Source organism: Symphalangus syndactylus, chromosome 2 (genome assembly GCF_028878055.3).
Source record: "Symphalangus syndactylus isolate Jambi chromosome 2, NHGRI_mSymSyn1-v2.1_pri, whole genome shotgun sequence".
NCBI lineage: Eukaryota > Metazoa > Chordata > Mammalia > Primates > Hylobatidae > Symphalangus > Symphalangus syndactylus.
Genome location: NC_072424.2, coordinates 20,662,042 through 20,684,463, shown reverse-complemented (window position 1 = coordinate 20,684,463; position 22,422 = coordinate 20,662,042).

The window sequence follows — 22,422 nt, the reverse complement described above, 5'->3', positions numbered from 1 at the left end:
GGCTTCATCCCTGGGATGCAAGGCTGGTTCAACATACGCAAATCAATAAATGTAATCCAGCATATAAACAGAACCAAAGACAAAAACCACATGATTATCTCAATAGATGCAGAAAAGGCCTTTGACAAAATTCAACAACCCTTCATGCTAAAAACTCTCAATAAATTAGGTATTGATGGGACGTATCTCAAAATAATAAGAGCTATCTACAACAAACCCACAGCCAATATCATACTGAATGGGCAAAAACTGGAAGCATTCCCTCTGAAAACTGGCACAAGACAGGGATGCCCTCTCTCACCGCTACTATTCAACATAGTGCTGGAAGTTCTGGCCAGAGCAATCAGGCAGGAGAAGGAAATAAAGGGTATTCAATTAGGAAAAGAGGAAGTCAAATTGTCCCTGTTTGCAGATGACATGATTGTATATCTAGAAAACCCCATTGTCTCAGCCCAAAATCTCCTTAAGCTGATTAGCAACTTCAGCAAAGTCTCAGGATACAAAATTAATGTACAAAAATCACAAGCATTCTTGTACACCAATAATAGACAAACAGAGAGCCAAATCATGAGTGAACTCCCATTCACAATTGCTTCAAAGAGAATAAAATACCTAGGAATCCAACTTACAAGGGATGTGAAGGACCTCTTCAAGGAGAACTACAAACCACTGCTCAATGAAATAAAAGAGGATACAAACAAATGGAAGAACATTCCATGCTCATGGGTTGGAAGAATCAATATCGTGAAAATGGCCATACTGCCCAAGGTAATTTATAGATTCAATGCCATCCCCATCAAGCTACCAATGACTTTCTTCACAGAATTGGAAAGAACTACTTTAAAGTTCATATGGAACCAAAAAAGAGCCCACATCGCCAAGTCAATCCTAAGCCAAAAGAACAAAGCTGGAGGCATCACGCTACCTGACTTTAAACTATACTACAAGGCTACGGTAACCAAAACAGCATGGTACTGGTACCACAACAGAGACATAGATCAATGGAACAGAACAGAGCCCTCAGAAATGATGCCGCATAGCTACAACTATCTGATCTTTGACAAACCTGACAAAAACAAGAAATGGGGAAAGGATTCCCTATTTAATAAATGGTGCTGGGAAAACTGGCTAGCCATATGTAGAAAGCTGCAACTGGATCCCTTCCTTACACCTTATACAAAAATTAATTCAAGATGGATTAAAGACTTATATGTTAGACCTAAAACCATTAAAATCCTACAAGAAAACCTAGGCAATACCATTCAGGACATAGGCGTGGGCAAGGACTTCATGTCTAAAACACCAAAAGCAATGGCAACAAAAGCCAAAATCGACAAATGGGATCTCATTAAACTAAAGAGCTTCTGCACAGCAAAAGAAACTATCATCAGAGTGAACAGGCAACCTACACAATGGGAGAAAATTTTTGCAACCTACTCATCTGACAAAGGGCTAATATCCAGAATCTACAATGAACTCAAACAAATTTACAAGAAAAAAACAAACAACCCCATCAAAAAGTGGGCAGAGGACATGAACAGACACTTCTCAAAAGAAGACATTTATGCAGCCAAAAAACACATGAAGAAATGCTCCTCATCACTGGCCATCAGAGAAATGCAAATCAAAACCACAGTGAGATACCATCTCACACCAGTTAGAATGGCCATCATTAAAAAATCAGGAAACAACAGGTGCTGGAGAGGATGTGGAGAAATAGGAACACTTTTACACTGTTGGTGGGACTGTAAACTAGTTCAACCATTGTGGAAGTCAGTGTGGCGATTCCTCAGGGATCTCGAACTAGAAATACCATTTGACCCAGCCATCCCATTACTGGGTATATACCCAAAGGACTATAAATCATGCTGCTATAAAGACACATGCACACGTATGTTTATTGCGGCACTATTCACAATAGCAAAGAGTTGGAACCAACCCAAATGTCCAACAACGATAGACTGGATTAAGAAAATGTGGCACATATACACCATGGAATACTATGCAGCCATAAAAAATGATGAGTTCGTGTGCTTTCTAGGGACATGGATGAAACTGGAAAACATCATTCTCAGTAAACTATCACAAGGACAAAAAACCAAACACCGCATGTTCTCACTCATAGGTGGGAATTGAACAATGAGAACTCATGGACACAGGAAGGGGAACATCACGCTCCGGGGACTGTTGTGGGGTGGGGGGAGGGGGGAGGGACAGCATTAGGAGATACACCTAATGCTAAATGACGAGTTAATGGGTGCAGGAAATCAACATGGCACATGGATACATATGTAACAAACATGCACATTGTGCACATGTACCCTAAAACCCTAAAGTATAATAAAAAAAAAAAAAAAAAAATAGTCTCATTCACAAAGCTAAAAACTCCACAAGGGCAGGAACCATGTCTGTTATCCATCCATCCATCCCTCCCTCCCTCCATCCATCTATCCATCCATCCATCCCTCCCTCCATCCATCTATCCATCCATCCATGCATCCATCTATCCATCCATCCATCCCTCTATTTAATTGTTCATTCATCCCCATTCCTCCATCTATCCAACCATCCATACATCCATCTGTTCATCCTTCTGCTCTCTCATCCATCCATCCATCCCTCCATCCCTGCATCCATCTTTTCATCCATCCATTCAACCATCTTTCTGCTTATCCATCCATCCATCCGGAGAGTTTTTTCCATCTAGTTGGAGTGATTATGTCCTCTCATATATCCGCCCACCCATCCATCCATCCAATCTTCCATCCATCCCTCCATCCATCCACCCATCCATGCATCCATCTATCCATTCATCCATTCAACTATCTGTCTTCTCATCCATCCATCCATCCATCACAAATATTTTTAAGTGCCAACAATGTGTGAGGCACTGATAAGGCTAATAGGGAAATTGCAGTGAATAAAACAAAATCTCTACATGTATGGCGCTTACATTTTGATAGAATGAGAGAAATAATAAATAAGAAATCAAATAAATGTAGACTGTCAGGGACAATAAATGCTATAAAGAAAAATAAAAATAAAACAAAGTTGGGGAGAGTGATAGGCAATGGGGCCCCTTTGCCAGGACATCTAAGAAGGCTAGATTGTTTCCCAGAAATTTCTCCCAAAGGACAGGAAGTCCTGGCACTTACTGGTCATCAGCTGGCAGCTTACTCTCTCTGGAGACCCTTGGGCTCCTGCTTTTGTCCCCTTCTTGGGAAAGAAAAAAGTGAAGACAAATAAGGAGTGGAATTCTCAGTATGCAGTCAACTGCCTGGCATGCAGTGGGCACTCAATGAACATTAGATGGAAGACTGCACAGGTGAAGGGATGGATGGATGAAAAAGTATCATTGGGAGATTTCTGGGTGGGCTGGAGGCTGAGGACAGCCCTGCCCCCATCTAGAAGAGGTGGGCATGGGGAATATGAGTGTCTCACCCTGACATCAGCCTGCTGTCTACAAGGGATGCTCTGGGAAAGATAGGGCAGGTTCAGGTGGCACCTAGAGGACTCCCTGAGTCTCCTGAAACCCCCTCACACTCAACCCCATTTCTTCACTGGCATAGAAGGCAACTAAGCCTGACCCCAGGGTTGACATCCTGGCCCAAAGCCTTGAAGCAAGGGGTCCAGTCCCAGGATGTGGTTCAAACTTGGGAGACTACAGAAATCCTTCTTCCTGGATCCACCCGAGTGCAGCAAAAGCCCAACTGGAATCCACAAAAGTTAATAAGAAAGCCACACTGTGTACTTAATGAAGTTTTTAAGTCAATTACGAAAGACTCATTGATCATTTGTTAAGGTCTTGAAACCTTTACAGATTAATTTTATTAAAACAAAAACTCTCACAGTCTGTTAACTCCATAAATGTGTTTTAAATTTATTTTTGAAGGCAACAGTAAGCAGTGTGTGCACGTGTGTATGCATGCAATTCAACATCACCACTCTGAAACAAGCTGCTCTGCATTTGAACAGCGCCCACCTGCCCATTCACAGAAACGCTGTCTGTTTCTGTGAATGTCAGCGTCAGTCCTCCTGTCCTGGGAGCAGCAGTGCCTGCACAGTTGCCCAGTGTATCTGATCCTCCTGGGCAGCATAGTGTTGCCTCTGATATGCCACCTGGCTCAGTGGCAGCCGTTTTGGTGGGGCAGAATTTATGGCTACTGACTGCAACAAGCAGTGACAATGGGATAGGGACCATGTGAATGCCACCATCCTAAACCCCTGGATGGATGGATGAGAGGACAGAAGGTGAAGAGACCCAGGAATCAGAGTTTTGAGGCCTTGCTAAGGAGGGACACCACAGTAGTCCTCAAATGCCAGGCTACCTGGAGAATCTGACAGTGGTCTATGGATAGGGAAGGGCTGTTTTCTTTTATGCCAGTGACACAGGGAGAGATCCACGGGAGGGAGGCTCTGCAAGACCCATGAGGTAAACTGCTTAGCCATTTCCACACTGGCCAAGTCCATTCCTGACTTTGGTTTTAGGCCAGCTGTTTAGGGAACGATGCAGAAACCCTGAAAAGAGGCCCGAGGGAGGTGATGATCATGTGGAAGTGTTGCAAAGCAGGGTTAAAGGAGCTAAAAGTATTTTGCACTTTGTGGGGGAGGGGAAGGGAGAGAGAGGGCTGGGATGTGGAGAGACGGAGAAAGACTTAATAATAAATAACCATGTTTACGTCTGCAGAGGGTTTTTATAAGTATGTGGCTTGTCAGAGTCATTTCCACCGATAAGAGTGGTGGACTTTTTATTCATTCATTTTGATGAAGCAGGAGGAAATTCAGTTAGACCTGAGGAAGGCTGTCTTGAAGGAAAGATTATTTATCATAGATTAATATTGTAGAATCTGTCCTATCCTGAAAATCCTCATGACTCCGTCCTTTGAACAATAACTGATGCCTTCACTGAGGACTGAGACACAGTTTGAGCTGACAATTAATAAAAACAAACTCCTTCTCTTCTTGTCTCCTATTTTTCTGCATAATCACATTTCTCGTAAATATAGCTACAGTAAAATTTTACTTTTAAATAAACTTTGATCTGACTATATGCTTATTCAGGTGATTTGGAAAATATAAAAAAGTGTAAAACAGAAGGAAATAATTGAGACAAAAATCACTGTTAAAGTTACCTCCTAGTTTTTCTTTTTTGGACACAAATATATATATTTTTTTTCTATACATTTCTATAAAGGTTTGTACCTTATTATTATTTTGAGGCAGAGTGTCACTCTGTCATCCTGGCTGGAATACAGCAGCGCGATCTCAGCTTACTGCAAACTCTGTCAGCTTCCTGGGTTCAAGCAAATCTTCTGCCTCAGTCTCCCAAGTGGCTGGGATTACAGGCATATGCCACCATGCCCAACTGTACCTTGATTTTTTTCTTTTTCTTTTTTTTTTTTTTTTGAGATAGAGTTTTGCTCTTGTCGCCCAGGCTGGAGTGCAGTGGCACGATCTCAGCTCACTGCAACCTCCACTCACCGGGTTCAAGCGATTCTCCTGCCTCAGCCTCCCAAGTAGCTGGGATTACAGGTACCCACCACCATGCCTGGCTAATTTTTGTATTTCTTTTAGTAGGGACGGGGTTTCACTAGTTGGCCAGGCTGGTCTCAAACTCCTGACTCAGGTGATCTGCCTGCCTTGGCCTCCCAAAGTGCTGGGATTATAGGCGTGAGCCACCACGCCCCACCAATTGTTTTTTAACTTAAGCTGCTGCAAAGTCGTTTTTCCATGTCTTTACAAAAATCTTCTAAACTTTTTCCACATCAAAACAAGCTTTTCTTTTTGTCTTTACAAATGAAATACTGTACAAAGTAACACAAAATTGAAATATTTCAGAACTACATATTAGGAAAAGGTAAAGGTCCCATCCTTCTCACAAATCCACCCCCAGAGAGAATCGATGTGGACAGTTTTGGGCACACGCCATCATCTAAAGCATTTTTGATGACTGTGTAATATCTGTTTGCGTGGCTGTACCACACTTTATTTCTGTCCCACGTCATCTTCGCTTATTCACTGTTTATTTGTTCACTTATTAAGTCACTGTTGAGCAGCTCCCTGTGCCCTGTTCTAGGTAATAATATAGCAGAGAACAAAACAGACAAACAGCCATGACTTTAGGGAGCTTTCACTTTAGCGAAAGGAAAACAGACTACAACAGACTAAAACACACAGCACGTCAGAGGGTGGTGTGTGTCCTGGAGAAAACTTGGCAGGGAAGGGCACGGACAGTGGCGGTAGGGCTGGGTGGAGGGGCCGCCCTGTGAACGCTTGTGCCCGAGCAGAGCTCTAAGCCTTGACCTCAGCTGAGGACCCCGGCTGACACCCTCGCAGCCCTGTGACAGCCTTGCGCCTTTCTCTCTGGGACAGCGGTTATGGATTTCTGTGCCTGACCTCAACCCCTCTCCTTCCCATTTCAGTTGTCACAGTTGAGTCTGGAGAATTTTGCCTCATGCTTTTTCTTTCACATGCAAACTTCCTGGTTACTAAAACTAAGGTCGGCCCTTTATTTTGCCCATTTTCTCACCTGCTCAGCGTGATCAACAACCCCAGCGGACTGTCTGAAACCAGAAATCCCCACAAGCTGAGCTGAGTCACTCAGGACCCTGATTCTGCCTCCTCACAAGATGGCGCCTTGGACTGAGCCCCAGGAAATGCGCCGTGTTGGCCTTGTCTAGCCACCAAAAGACCCCAAAGGGCATATTGCCTTCCCCGGGCCTGCAGGAGGAATGCGTTTCCACCAGTACCACATCTGGGCCTCACCTAGCCTCTGACAGGAGACACCTGCAGCCACTCACCCAGGTTACCCGAGGCAGGTCCCAGCTGCCCGGCTTGGACCTTCCCCACACTCAAGGACGGCCGGCAGCTCATAAGGCCACCTGTTTGGGCAACAGAGAATTACTTGACGCTTCACTTAAAATCACCAGAGAATAAGCACAATGGAGCATTAGAAACTTGGACAATTTGATACTTTGCAGAATACCTCCCCCACAAAAAATCAGTTGTTAAAGCATTAAGTGAGACAAGGCAAAGATGCATAAAGAAAAAGCTGACTGTCTTCATCACCTCCACCCTCCCCTTGACCACCCAGGCCTGGGCTGGCGTGAAGCTCCCACACGGCTGTGACAGATGTGTGCGGACTTAGGAATTTTGTTTTCATGAAGATGGAATCCTGCTTTCTAAATTTCTCTCAGCCTATCTTGCTTTGTGTACTTGATGGCTCTACAAGTCAGCGAATCTGAATCGACTTCAATCATTTTCTGTGATATTTATACGTACCCACATATATATAATTTGCACATTTCAGATCTTATTCCACATGAAGTTTTTGTGCATAGCTTTGCTTCAAACCTGCTTCCTCTCACTAGTTTCCCCGCCACCCACCTCCATGAATTCAGGTTCACAACCTGTTTCATTGTCCTTCTCTCCTCTATGCTGGGCTCATATAGTCATAATACAGACACACAAATAAAAACACACATCCAACATATAGACATTTTATTTTTGAGACAGGGTCTCATGCTGTTGCCCAAGCTGGAGCCTAGTGGTGCAATCAGGGCTCCCTGCAGCCTCCACCTCCCTGGGCTCAGGTGATCCTCCCGCCTCAGCCTCCCAAGTAGCTAGGGCCATAGCCATGCACCACCACACCTGGCTAAGACATATTTTATATGCATCACTGCATCTTGCTTTTCTCACCCACCAATATATCACGGAAATCCCCCCAAATCAAATAACGGGCCAGGCACAGTGGCTCATGCCTATAATCTTAGCACTTTGGGAGGCCGAGGTGGGCAGATCATTTGAGGTCAGGAGTTCGAGACCAGTCTGACCAACATGGTGAAACCCCATCTTCACTAAAAGTACAAAAAATTAGCTGGGTGTGGTGGCACACACCTGTAATCTTAGCTACTCGGGAGGCTGCTTGAACCCAGGGGTTGGAGGTTGTGGTGAGCTGAGATCATGTCACTGCACTCTAGTCTGGGCAACAGAGTGAGAGTTTGTCTCAAAAAAAAAAAAATCAAATAATGGAGCTCTCATTTTCTCATAGTGGGAATTAACTCTAATTTATTTGAACATTCTCCCGTTAATGGCGTTCATCTTATTTTCTTTTTTGGCCCTGACAAAGTGCTATACTAAACAACCTTCTGTGTATGTGTTCCTAGATCCATACCTTTAGGTCCTTGTGCTTCTATTTTTATGGACTACATTCCCAGAGGTGAAGATTCTAAGACTTTGGGAAAATTAAAACAAAAAACTTAAAGAAAAAAAGAAGGAGAATAAATGGTGCCTGTGATGTAAGCCCTAAGCTTGGAGCTTGGGAGGTTGAGACATCGTCCATGGTTTAATTTTTCCATCCTCATTCCTAAATGGTTCTAAGTATTATTCTGCCTCCTACAGTTAGAGTCAGAACAGTCTAACTGCTCTGACCTTCAACTACTCAAATTCTCACTGGAGCTAGTATAGGAAAAACAAATTCTGCAGCAGGAGGCAGAGTCCCTTACTTGGAAAGTCACCCAGCCTCTCTTCACATTTTTGTCTCCCAATCTTCAAAGCAATCTAGCAAGTGGGCTGCAGAGGGTTGCTGTGGAATCTTCATGAAACTTTTAGGAGATGAAGCTTTTGGAGGCTGTGAGGTGTTATATCCAGGTGAGGGCTGGACACTGCACCAGTTTGAACCTGCTCTCTTGGAGGCTTTGGTGGAAGCTCAGCTCCAACAAGGTCCGCTATTTCCTATCCATGTGTACTGCTGTGGCCTCGCCAGGATATTTAGCTTCACTTAAAGTGGATGCTTGAAACATAGGTTTTCTCTTTTCCTTGAAGGAATTACTGCAATTGAGCAAAACAGCCGCCTTTCATTTTAACATCAACAAATGATTGAGTTATGATGGGTGAGAAGAAAAAAACCACAAATGCTTAGGGCAAATCTTTGTTTAAAAAACTGCATGTTCTCACTCATAAGTGAGAGTTTAACAGTGAGAACACATGGACACAGGGAGGGGAACATCACACACAGGGGCCTGTCAGGGGAGTGGGGGGCTACGGGAGGGACAGCATTAGGAGAAATACCTAATGTAGGTGACAGGTTGATGGGTGCAGCAAACCACCACGGCACGTGTATACCTATGTAACAAATCTGCACGTTCTGCACATGTACCCCAGAACTTAAAGTATCATAAAAAAAAGAAAAAAAAAAGTAATTAGATAGAACCATACCATTAAAAAAAAAAAAGACTGATAGAATCTCAACCTATTCATTTGGCAATGTTGTTCATTACCCATGTAGCTGGATCAGTCTGAGCCTAGGGGTAGGGCGGGTTGAGGTCAGGCCAGTGTTCAAATACTAGCCCTGCATAAACAATGGTCTTGGTCCACTATTTAGATAATACAGCAAATATTGTTTTCTCATGATTCTGGAAGCCAGGAAGCCCAAGATCAAGGTGCTGGCAGATTCAGTGTCTGAAGAGGACCTACTTTCTGGTTCCTAGATGGTACCTTCTTACCATGTCCTCACATGGAGGAAAAAGCGAGAGTGTTCTCTGGGGTATGTAATGTAAGGGCTCTAAGTGCATTCATGAGGATTGTGCCTTTATTAACCTAATCACCTCCCAGAGTCCTCACCTCTAAATACCATCCCCGTGGGGGGTTAGGATTTCAACGTATCGACCAGGCATGGTGGCTCACGCCTGTAATCCCAGCACTTTGGGAGGCCAAGGCGGGCAGATCACCTGAGGTCGAGAGTTCTAGACTAGCCTGGCCAACGTGGTGAAACCCCATCTCTACTAAAAATACAAAAATTAGCTCAGGAGTAGTGGTGGGCACCTGTAATCCCAGGTACTCAGGAGGCTGAAGCAGGAGAATTGCTTGAACCTGGGAGGCGGAGGGTGCAGTGAGCAGAGATCGCACCACTTCACTCCAGCCTGGATGACAAGAGCAAAACACTGTACCAAAAAGAAAAGGGGGGGGGGTGGATTTCAACATATGAACTTTAAACATTCAGACCATAACAAGAATGAAAGCTTAGGCCAAGCATCATGTGCTGAAATTTGGCATAACCCTTCTTCCCCTGTCCTGGTACATACACAGCGATTGGTGCCATTGGTTTTTAACCATGCTTGCCAGAACCTGGGGAGAGGGAGACGCAGATGCAGGATGAGGTACATTTGCTTTAGATCCAATTGAGAAATGCTTAGTTTCACTGACAGGAAAAGTGGCTCCATGCAGTCAATTCCATGGAAAAGGTCCCTGGTACATTTATAGAAATCTCAGAGATGTCACAGGACATCATGGAAAGAACAGGGGTAAGTGAGAGGGCCTGGGCTCTGATCATGGATCTGCCACCAAAAACTTGAAGACTTTTGTGCAGCATCTTACTTCTCTGGACCTCAATTTACCTGCTTGGACTAAAACCATTATACTAGATGCCTTCTAAAGCCACTCTCAACTATGAAACTCTAAGGGAATTTTTTAAAAATAAAAACATATTTTTAACATAACAAAAAAATCATGCTTTTTAAATAGAGAAATCAGAAAATACAGGCAGGCCAAAAAAAGAAAATTGAAAAAATATTAAATATGAAATCATATTTCTAAGCAGTAAACATTATTAACAAACTTGTGTACAGCCTCTTGGGCCTTTTAAAATAGGCATGCATATCTCTTAGTATCTCTTACATATAAAATATGTGCTTCTAGTAAATAAGGGATCATACTATATATACATATATATATAACATTACAATATACTTATTTTTAACTTAACATGTTATATGAGTTTCTTCATGTTACTTTCAATCTCATTTAAAATGCTTGCTGATTTGTTTGGCATATGCATGCCCCACATTTTATAAATGCTGCACATTTAAGATGTTTTGTATTTTTCACTCATATATATAACACTGTGATAAATATCCTGGTAATTACCTCTTCACTCACATCTTAACATTGTATCCTTAATTGTGGTGATTAGAAACGTAGAAATGGGTGGTGTATGCTAAGAACAGAGAGCGGGCAGAGGCCAGGCTGGGTCCAACATGTTTTTTGAGTGTGTGGGGAGAAGGGGGTGTCTGAGTCAAAACACTAACCGTGATTTTGTAGGACATCTCTGCTTCAGGCTGGCTCTGCCTGTGAACAGGGAGGGGCAGGTAGCAGATGAGATGCTCACAGCAATGTTCCCTGAAGGCCTCACCAAGTGGTGAAGAACTCATGAGCCATGTCCCAATGTCAAGTGCTGCAGAACCTGCAGACGCTTTCAGAGATGTGTACTGGGTAGTGGTGGTGTCGAGGGGGGAGGTGAGTAATCTTGTGTTGCCTGGAAATCAAGAGAAGGTTCTTTGATAACAATCACTACTCAGTCGTTCCCTGAAGAAAGAATTAAGGGGTTCTCCTTCATTGACTCTTGGAATGCCATTTCATTGCCCTCCTCATTAGCAAAGGAGAAGAATAAAAATCGCGGTCTCATAAACAAGTGCTTGCAAGATTACTGAGATAATACACAAAGACCATTTGAGTGCCTCCATGAATTAAAGAAATGTGGGATGAGAATGGAGCCAGTGAGCCCTGGTAGCTTAGCAGATGTTGGTAGAGCTAGTTCCTAAGTGTGGCTTGTGCCTCAGAGACAGCCTGTCTGTGCCCATTTCATAGATAGGTGCCCTCGAGACATGGGGTCCAAGGGATGGGTCCATCACTACACAAGAGAACCACAGCAGAGCTGGAAACTCATCCTTTGTCCATGGGTGACGCTTTACTGTTGAAAGGTTGGAATGAGGTAACGTCTCAGAATGTCCTTTGTAAACTATAAAATATTATATGTCTATGCGAGAGATTACTATGACTTATAAAGCTAAGTTATAGCAAATTTTAAATGAAAATCTCAAATGGCCAAGCTGCAGAATGCTAACTTTTCATACTCATTTTTCCTAACGGGACAATAATAGGAATTGAGAAGACTGATTGAATTCTGCTGTGGGATCTAAGTCCTTCTATGATGTTAACCCATTTAATCCTCCCCAAAAGCGTGAGGTAGGTGCTACAATTATCCCCAGATTACAAATGGGAAAACTGGGGCACAGAGAAGTTAAATAACTTGCACAAAACCATGCGATCTATATGTGCCAAGCCTGTATACATACAAAAAAAATGTGCCATGCCCCCAAAAATAGGACCTGGGCTTGACCTGACCATTAATGTTCTTCCACAAAAATCTAGCCGACTCAGAGATTTGCCCCCTTTTTGCCAGCACAAGGCTGACCATGCTGGCCGGGGTCCTGCAGTGTTCCATGCTGGGGTCTCTTCCAGAACAAAAAGGGTTAAGCTGACTCATGACCTAAAGGACCCTGTGATTTTTTCCTTCTGTGCCACATATGTAGATGGGCTCTGAAGACGATCATCTCCCCTCATTGGAAATCATGAATTTTTATGAAGCCAGCCCAGATTCCCAGAATTCAGTCGGGTGCACTTTGCAGACCCTAAAATGCTGTCACCATGGAAGGTTTCATTGCTTGCACCTGCTATAACATTTGAGGCATTTGAGAGGCAGTGAAACACATTTGCTTTTCATTTTATCTGACTTTGGAAACCTTTGAAGTGTTTAATAGTAGAGCCCAGGAAAGATCTCCGCCTCTTAATCATTTACTCGTAAGGCACATTCTCGGCTGGTAGCCTGTCAAGCAGAAACTGAACTGAGCCCAGTTTTATTAAGTGTCACATGCCCAGTCACTGTTCATTAAAGGTGTTTTAAGGTTTGAATTATGTAATTTATGAGAAAAATAAAAATTCCATTGTTTTATTAATATGCAGCCCAGGATCTCTTGCTCATAACAAACTGGAAGGAGAGTTGAGCTAAAGGGCACGAGGGAGGCTAGAGGTGGCCTCCTGGGCTCCTGCCTCCCACGTCCGCACCGTCCAACCCCAGCAGAGCTCTGGGAAGGAGCCAGCCGCCACCCGGACCTGTCCTCCAAGTCTCCCCATGTACACCCGATGTACAATGGAGCTGCGTTCCTCCTCTTTCCATCTCCCCTGTCCCTTTCCCAGAAAGGCCTAAGACAAACAGTATGAAAAAGCATTCCTAGAGTGACCCCGGGTGCCCTGGGTGTCACAGTCATGAGACACCTTTGCCTGCCTCTCAGAAGAGCTGGGAGAGGGCTGGATACCTGGTGCATCCCTGGATGTCAGGCCCTCAGCCACCTGCTCTAGGTAAATGATTTTATCGAATCTTGACAATGCCTCAGGGGAAGGAATGACTGTCACCATTTAATGGAAGAAGAAACAGAGGAGCCACGGGTCGGGCCCAAGGGCTGCCCAGGTCCTTTCTTCTCAGGAGGAGGCAGCATCCTAAGCCCAGATCAGCCTTCTTGGAATCATGTTACTGAACCTGCCAGGGGGTGTGGGTGGATTGTGCCTTATCTGGACTTGCAGCTCGGTGCAGAGACCCCCAGCAGGGTTAGCTGCCTTCGCCAGGGACATTTTCCTCCTACAGATTCTCAGTGCATTGTCCGAGCATTTACAATGACAGTTTACCAGGGGATTTGCAGGAGGGGTTGCTCCTGCGGAGTTGCCCTCATCTGCCACAGTGGGACCCCCAGCTCCCCGTTTCCCTCCCCAACTTCTGAACAAAGGTGGAGGAACCAGCCTTACCTGCCAGAGGAGGAGGCTTTGAAATCCTCCGGCGGCTGTTCCCTTCTTCAGTCTCCCCTGACCATCAAATAAAGCACTCACAGGGGAAAAGTCATTTTCCAAAATGTGGACAGCCGCAGAATATTTAGACCTAGTTAGGATTTGTAAGTTAGTGCAGCTGAGGCATTTTTCACCCTCCACATGCCCCCCACTTTCCTGCCCACACAGAGAGAATCACGAACTTGATATTTGAGTATTTCTTTAATCAAGTGACTCATGTGTTACAGGTGCAAAATTGTACCAGGCTTTTCCCTTTTGGCTTCAATTCGTGAGTTTATTTCTTTAAAAGTGATCTCAGGTGCTAAGACTTTTCTAAGACATCTAACAGGAATGGTGTAGTTTTAAGAACAGAGACCCTTTAAAATCAGGGTTGGGATCGGGGGGGCAGCGTATGGCTAGAGCTCAACGAACTCCCATCTGGGAAGCTCCATGCTCCCAGCTGACCCAGAATGAGAAAGGCCCTGTTTGCAGGAGGTGCGGTGGTAGGCCAGGTTTTACAAATTGACGTCAACCATTAATCCACTTAATTTTAAATTACCAATTCGACTGATATTCTGATAGTGCTGGCTGCTGGCAATCTGGGCTGTAGGAGACATTGCCTTTGATCTGTCAGTTCAGTTTCCATTAGCAGTAAAAACCACAGACCTCTGCTGGGCCACAGGATGGAGAGTTCTGATGTCTCCAGGAGTCTTGCGGGAGCGCTAAGCTGTTTGCCTGTCCTGATGCTGAAAAAGATCTGGGTAGTGTCTCCAGAAGGAGTCATCACGAATCTGTTAACTCATTAGCTCTGCACACATTTTCAGCATTGGGCTAGGCACTGAGACACTGGGAGTTATTTCAACCAGTCAGAGAGACAGGTATGTGAACAGGCAATTGCAGCACACAGGGCTTGATACATGCCCAAAGGCAGAAGTACAGGCAGCCGTGGGTGCTTTGAGGTGGGGCAATCAAGGAAGACTTCCCAGAGGTGGTGATGCCTAAGCTGAGACTTGAAGCTAGGGTAGGAGGTAGCTGGAAGATGGGCAGAAAAGCACAGGCAAGCTAAGAAGGAACTTCTAAACCCTGGGAAGGAGCTTGGAATTTTGTCCAAAGGCAAGAGGAGCCATTGATCAGTCTTAAGAAGGGGTGAGTTACAGGAGTAGATTCATATTCTAGAGGTCAAAGCATGAAGAGGGAGGGCGGGAGAATGGGCAAGAATGGAAGCAGAGAGACCAGCTTGGAGTATGAGGTTAACAGGGATACTGCCAGTGGGGGCATTTTGGGTTAAACAAAGCCTAACATGAGTGTATGTTCTGTCAGGGGGTGCAAGGGATATCCTGCCCTTACACCCCCCATGAAGAACATGAGGAGCCCCCAGGGCCACTAAAGGCAGGCCCCATGGCATCTATCTGAGCCTGAGCCCACTGAGCCCCTCCTCAGAGGTGAAAACTCTCTGGGAAGTAAAGATAGCCAGGGGAAAAGAGCTCAGAAGACAGATGGAGGGCAGAGTGCTCCTGTCTTAAGTCTCATAAGATTTAATTAAGCTGTTGGATAGCTTTGGGGACAGAAAATTGAGGAAAGAATTTCCCTTGTATCCCAAGTGAACTAACTCAGAAAAAAAATTTTCCTTGGACTCCAGACATGCATCAGTAAGAGCTGGCCCAGGGAAGCCATGGACAGTTGTGTAGGCTGTGCACACAACCAGGTGGCTATGGTGGGTGACCCTGGATAGCATATAACTTCTGTCAAGCATCAGAACGTCTTGGCCTTAGTGTTAGAGACTATATTTTCTTTCACAAAATGATTTTAATGTGAATATCATGTATTGATCATTTTAAAAAATTAATTGAACACTTACTATGTGCCAGCTCTGTTGCATGCTTTCACGTGTTAACTCACTTAATTTCCCCATCCCTTGACAAGTAGGCTTCATTAAGTCCATTATCAATAATGGGAAAATTGAGGCTCAGAGATTGTAAATCACTGGGGAAGGGTCACACAGCTGATAAGTGTCAGGAATTGTCAAAGTGTGACAGGTAAATCCAGCCAAGGCTGGGACACCCTTTAAGGGTTGCAGGGGTGGAGAAGCATAGATTTGGGAGCTGGTGAAATGTCGGGCTCTGCGGTGGCATTTGGCAACACGAGCAAGCAGGGAGGTACCTGGGAGAAGTTAGAAGCTCTCTGTGGGCAGAATCCTGCTCTCTGGCCCTGCCAGCCGGCAGCTGTCTTTACCAGGCTGTTTAATGAGAAGGCACTGCCCATCAGCTGAGGTAGCACATTCCTGATTTCTGCACATCTTCCCAGCACTTTGACAGCACTTTTCACTCAGATGAATTTACTTACCTACCTTTTGCAAGAAACCAAGTGAGGCGCTGTCTGCATGGAGAGCCTGGAAGGGGAGAGGTTGTCTTACCTGTCCCACCTCTAACCACTTTCCGTGGAGAGTCTGTGGCAGGTGGATCGGAGGAGCCCAGCGGTGAAGGAGCTGCTGAGAGTCAACAGGATAGGCATGGCAAATTGCACCTCTGCCATTGTTGTCTGCTCTACAGGGATTCCCAAGGCCATGGAGATGGGAGGCTGCCCCATGACAGACAATGGTAAATGTTGGCTCCAGAGAAATGGAATGAAATGATAAGAATGTTGCTTATCATTCAGTGGGCACAAACCAAAACATTCTGGCACCATCTCCAAGAAAGTGACATTTAGCATCCTTTTGGGTGATACATTATGCAGACAGACTGCTTTGCCCTGGGGGTGGCCAGAAAGAGAGTGGGTCCCCCCTTCTGATTTCATACTGAGTTACAGGGATGATGATGGGTGTGTAGGTGGGGGGTAGCCTGCATTCTGTGCTGAGCCGCTTGCCAGGCACCTTGGTTATTTTATGTAGCCTTCCTGGCCACCCTCTGGGCTAACTAATAGCACCCACATTTTACAGAGGACACTGTGGCTCGAAGGTTGAACACATTGTCCACAATGTCAGCAGTGGAGTGGCGTGCTCACTCCTGACTCATTCCAAGGGGTGTCCTTTCCATGTGGCTGTGGGGCCTTACACAACAGAGAAAGTTTAAGCAGGTAGGGTCTATTTTAGATGTGTCGGAAAGCAAATTTTCATCATTTTTGATGGATTCTGTTATCCATAAAAGCAGTATGTACTCTCTAATCTTCAGGACATGGAATATTTCCAAAGTAGCCCAGTTGGAAATTCAACCTACCACCATTAAGATTTCGATCCAGGGGTGGCATTTATTCTGGAGGGAAAAAACAAACAGGCAAACTCTATCTGCACTGAAATGAGAATGAGGACAGGTCCTGGCTTGCCAAGCCAGGGAGGCAGATTTTGCACCATGAGAATTAGCTGCAAGTTACCACCCAAATGCTGGGGGTGGGCAGATGGGGGCCCAAGCCAGGTGTCTCTTCCCTGAGGATGAGAGGTGACAGGATGGATGAATGAGACAGAGAATGCTTAGGCCACTCCTCCAGGCTGCCCTGCCTTTTCTGAATGACCTCCAACACTGCAGTTCTCCCTAATTCAGTGACTCCCCAAGTGCAGACCATGGACAAAATCTCAGGAAGCCACAAGTCTCATACACACTTAAAAAATATACAAATAAGTCTTTAACCAGACATCTGGACATACCTCTGTTGCAACGATAATTTACTTTGTTGTAGAATAAGACTCATTTTCTGTGTCTCAAATTGGGATATAAGATGAATTAATTCTCTAGAATCTGTGAATTATTTTTCCTTGAAATGGAGTCCATGTATGTTGGAATCTGAGCAACACAGCCCTCACATAAAATTATACACCCAACTCCCCGAGATCAGAAATATCGAGTTAAAAAGGGAGATCCTGGCTACCCAACTCCAGGCCACAGGCTGTGGGGCGACGGGAAGGAAGGAAGATTCCCCAGCCCACATGGCTCTTTTTGCCAGCTCTCCACGAAGCCTGGCTTCAAACACAAACCCAGCTGAAACAGCAGGTCTGCCAAGCAGGGGGGTGCAGCAGGGTCCTCGGAGACCCAGCCCCGCGTTAAATGGGAGTAATTTCCGGACCAACCCCAAGTCTCTCTGGGGGTGGTTCCTGGAATATTAGTGAGTCTCTGGTTTGACTGCCTTGGTCTGGAACATCACACATGTGCTTCCACTTTCATGTGCATTGTGAAACATGTAGGATTTGGGGGGCCCAGTGTACCCCAAAGATCTGCAGGCTTCTCCACCACTCTAGGGCTCTGGTTGGACATAACTGCAGGGTTCACCATCCACAGTAATGGAAAGGCAGTAATGGTCACAACCAGTGTTTACTAAGGTCTCATTGTACCCTATGATGTCATTGTTTCCTTGCTGCAGCCCAGCAAGGTGGCTGTCATCATGCTCTTTCACAGATTCACAAGACCTGGCAAGGGCCAATCACATACCCAAAATCTCAAATACAAGAGATACACTGCACAATCACTCTCTCGATTTTAAGCTGCTGCAGGAGGGGCTTACCTACTATGTGCAAACCCCTGTTATGGGTGCAACTGAAGAGTATTTGCGTAGCAAAGTGGTTGTGGTTGTACAAATTGGGCAAGACAGTTTACCAAGAGCATCAAACACAGTACCCAGCACCTGGGGGTGGTCGGGGGCACATAAGTCCATCCATCCTTCCTCCTGTCTTCCCTCCAAGTGGGTCCAACAAACTGCTTGGAAGAAACAAACAAAACTTAGCTAACCAGTTTATGGAGAACATTAATTTCAGGAAGTCCTGGAGCAAGCCAGTGTTGGGGAAGGGATGAGGGGTGGGAGGCTGGCATGGGTCACCCTCTGGCCTGAGGAATTTGATTCTCTGGAGAGTTTCAGATGAAAACATCTGGGCCAACCTGGAGCAGACCTGCTCAGTTGGAAGAGCTGGCGGGGGTGGCGTCTTCAGGAGGTCATTTGTCTTTCCTCTCGGAAGGCGATGAACTCGGGGCCTCCTGAGCAATGGGCCCGGGGACAGGGAGGGATGTCCCTGCCCCTTCTGCTTTCTCTCATGCAGCTTCTAAGGAAATTCCATTGCATTGTATTTACAAGGCATCCACAACTGTCAGCTTCCCTGAACACAATGTATTTAATAAAAAGCCATTAAGCCTTGTAAAGCTGTCAGAAATCTAAATGACACTTGTAATAAAATCTTGTGGATGACCTGTTCCGGTTAATCAGGCCCAGTGATATCATCACCCGAGGATCTGTCTGATACCCAGGGCGTGAGGTATATTTAGACAGCTTTATGATGCACATGGATTTGAGTTATTAAAATTGTACAGTTTTGCAAGGAATTGGGGACTTAATAAAGCAACAGAGAAACTACAAAAGGAGCAATAACTTTCCCAAACAGTCAATCCTCCTGTGTGCTGGGGGCGTGTGTTCAGGCCGGTTGCTGGGACCAGGTCTGATGCCAGCTGCTCACATGGGTGCTCGCATGGGCAACTTTACGTATCTATAATACATTGATCTGGCCTCTGCAAGGCTAGCAAATAAATTACATCGTTCCTGATGACTTCTAGGTGGGGAATTGTACTTAAATGTAGATTTATGGATTAATTCAGATTACAAGAAGATATTCCACCAATGGCACATTGCTCTAATAAGCCATTTTTGAGGAAATACAACTGCTGGATTCTAAATATCTTTGGTCCTGCTTACCACCTGGTTAGTTTCTGGGACTCCAGCCCTTTCAGGCATAACTCTACTTATCTTGAACCATACAAAGCCTGGTTTCATGTAACAATCAGGATGAGACAGACAGACGGACACAGGGGATATCCACTTGCCGGATCGTCTATAAATTTAGACGAATGGGTCAAATATCAAAAATTGTGTTGGGCACAGGTAAATAAATCACACCTGATCTCCTGGCATAAACTGGCACAGTGTTCCTGATATTTCAGTCAAATTATTCCATTTGTTTCTAAAGATATTTTAATCCCACATGACCTCAAACTTCCCGTGAACCAGGGCCTGGACCCAAGGCCGCCCACGGCCTTTGCAATAAATCCGTTGTCTCCCTTCTTGGCCCTCAACCCAGGCCCATAGATCACCCCTCCCTGCATCTTGCTTCAATTACTCAATTAACTGCAGTAAAGTTCTTGTAGGTTTTGCAGATGTTGCTTTATTATCAAGGCCTCAGACGAACACGAGAGTTCAGGAGCCGAGGTTATAGGAAGGTTGCTGGGGGAAGGGCCGGGATGGGGCACAGGGAATATTCCCAGCAACTATGAGGGCCGAAGCTCTGGAGAGGGGCCCTGCATCATTCCCGGTGCTTGTTACATGCCCTTCCCTTCACAGTTTGGGGAATTCGTGATGTTATCTCACTGAAAAACTGCTTGAGAGAGAAGTAGGTATTCCACCTTCCGATGAGATAATGCTGTGATTAACAGATGCTTAATTGGGCCATTTATCAAGAGCAGGACCTGCCCCCAAGTCAGTGGGCTAAGTAAATTATTACCCACCCTGCAGGTATTGGACTGGCAGACCTATTACTCTTCTTGAAATGGTCTTCAGAAGACTTTATATGAAAAGATGATTTATTTCCACAAGGAATTCTATTGTGCTCGTATTTATCTAGAGCATGGCAGGATTCTGCCCGGACCCTCTTCCCTCGGGCACCAAAGAGGATTGCTGAGAGTTGGAGTCACGGAGTCCGAGAGGGTTAGAGCCTGAAGGAAACTTAGAAATCAACTCATACAATATCTGGCCATTTTACAGATGACAAAACTGAGGTATCAGCAGACTAAGTCAAATGACACAGCCAGTTAAGCAAAAGGGCAAAGGTATTTCCCTCCTGTTTTTGAAAAGTGTGATTTCTTGAGTTGATGTAATAGAATTCCTAAAAAGCAAGAATTTAATTCCAAACAAGATATTTTTTATACCTTAAAGCAGGGTTTCTCAACCTTGGCATTATTAATATTTTGAACTCTTCTTTTTTTTTTTTTTTTTGTGAGACAGAGTCCCACTCTGTCACCCAGGCTGGAGTTTAGTGGCATGATCTCGGTTTACTGCAACTTCTGAATCTCTGGTTCAAGGGGTTCTCCTGCCTCAGCCTCCTGAGTAGCTGAGATTACAGGTGTGTACCACCATGCTTAGCTAAATTTTTTGGTATTTTTGGTAGAGATGGGGTTTCGCCATGTTGGCCAGTCTGGTCTCCAACTCCTGGCCTCAAGTGATCCATGCGCCCCGGCCTCCCACAGTGCTGGGATTACAGGCGTGAGCCACTGCACCTGGGCTTGGTTGTTATTTATTGTGGGGGAATTGTCCTGTGAATTTTGGGATTTTGAGAAACATCTCTGGCTTCTACCTACCAGATGCCAGCAGCACCCCCTCCCACAGTCATGACAATCACAAATGTCTCCTGGGAGGCAAAATTATCCCTGGTTGAGAACCATTGTTTTGAAGCATTACTGCAGTCATCATCATCATGACATTAATAGTATGAATAATAGCAGTAAACATTTATTGAGTGCTATAAATGACTGAATATTTAATATACATTCTCACATTCAGAATCCTCCCAATAAGTCTATTATCTGAGATTACCATTACTCCGTTTTACAGGTGAGGAAGTCTGTGCTTAGAGAGATTAGGCTGTGCCTGAGTTCACATGGCAAGTACCACAGGTGTGGTGGAAACCCCGAAGCCCCTACCCACGCCGCGAAATACAGGATGAAGCTGCTGAATTTGGATTTGTTGTTAAGCGGTGAAACTGTACAATTTCATTTCCTATCGTCTCCGGGAGTGAACTTATCTTTAAAAATCTGTTGGGATAAGAAGTCATCTTGTTCCCACTTGAAGAAAGGAAAAAGGGAAATGCTCCATGTGCCTTGCTGATGAGATGCACTGGTTTCTCTGTAGATTACAGAGTGGGCTGTTTCTCAAATCCAGAGGATGCCCAAGGCTAGGCCACATGGATAAATGTACTCAGGCTTGTAAGCACATAACAGAATTAGGAACATCTGAACAATAATTCTTTCACTGAGTAAATATCTCTTTCGTAGTGTCCAAAATTTCCAAAGGTGCTTATCCTGACCTTCTTCAATAGGCTAAGTCATATCGCTTCCCAGAGCTGGAAGCTGTTTGATACCTGGGCTAATTCCCAGGGGTAAAGTGACTAAGGCCACGACTCCTGAAGGTAGAGTGTTTGGGTTTCATGCCGGGAAATAAATTCAGTGTAAAACAGTGATGTGAGGCGAGACATACCATGTGGATATCTGGGATCAGTGTCCATGGTGTGTCCAGGCAGCTCTGGGGGTAATATTTGAGGGTGAAATTACAAATGAAGCCCAGTTCCCCATCCCCCCATAGGTTAATATCAGAGTTGCCTGACCTGTAGCTCTTGGTTCCATGGCCTGAATCCTTGATTAATCTGATTTTACTAGTTCTATTTCCCTTTCACTTTGATTTCTTCATGTACTTATTTTATTGTATTGTGAACTCTGTGTTTGTGTGTGTGTGTGTATACATATACATCCTTTCCACTCTTTAGAAAGGAATTGGCATGACTTACATACCGAATATAGATATATTTATATCGCTATCGAACCCCAAGCAAACTCAGCATATATATATGTGTATATACACGTGTATATGTATATATATACACGTGTATATGTGTATATACACGTGTATATAGTATATATATACACGTGTATATGTGTATATACACGTGTATATAGTATATATACACGTGTATATATATACTATATGTATATATATGTGTGTGTGTATATATATATATATATATATATGCCACTA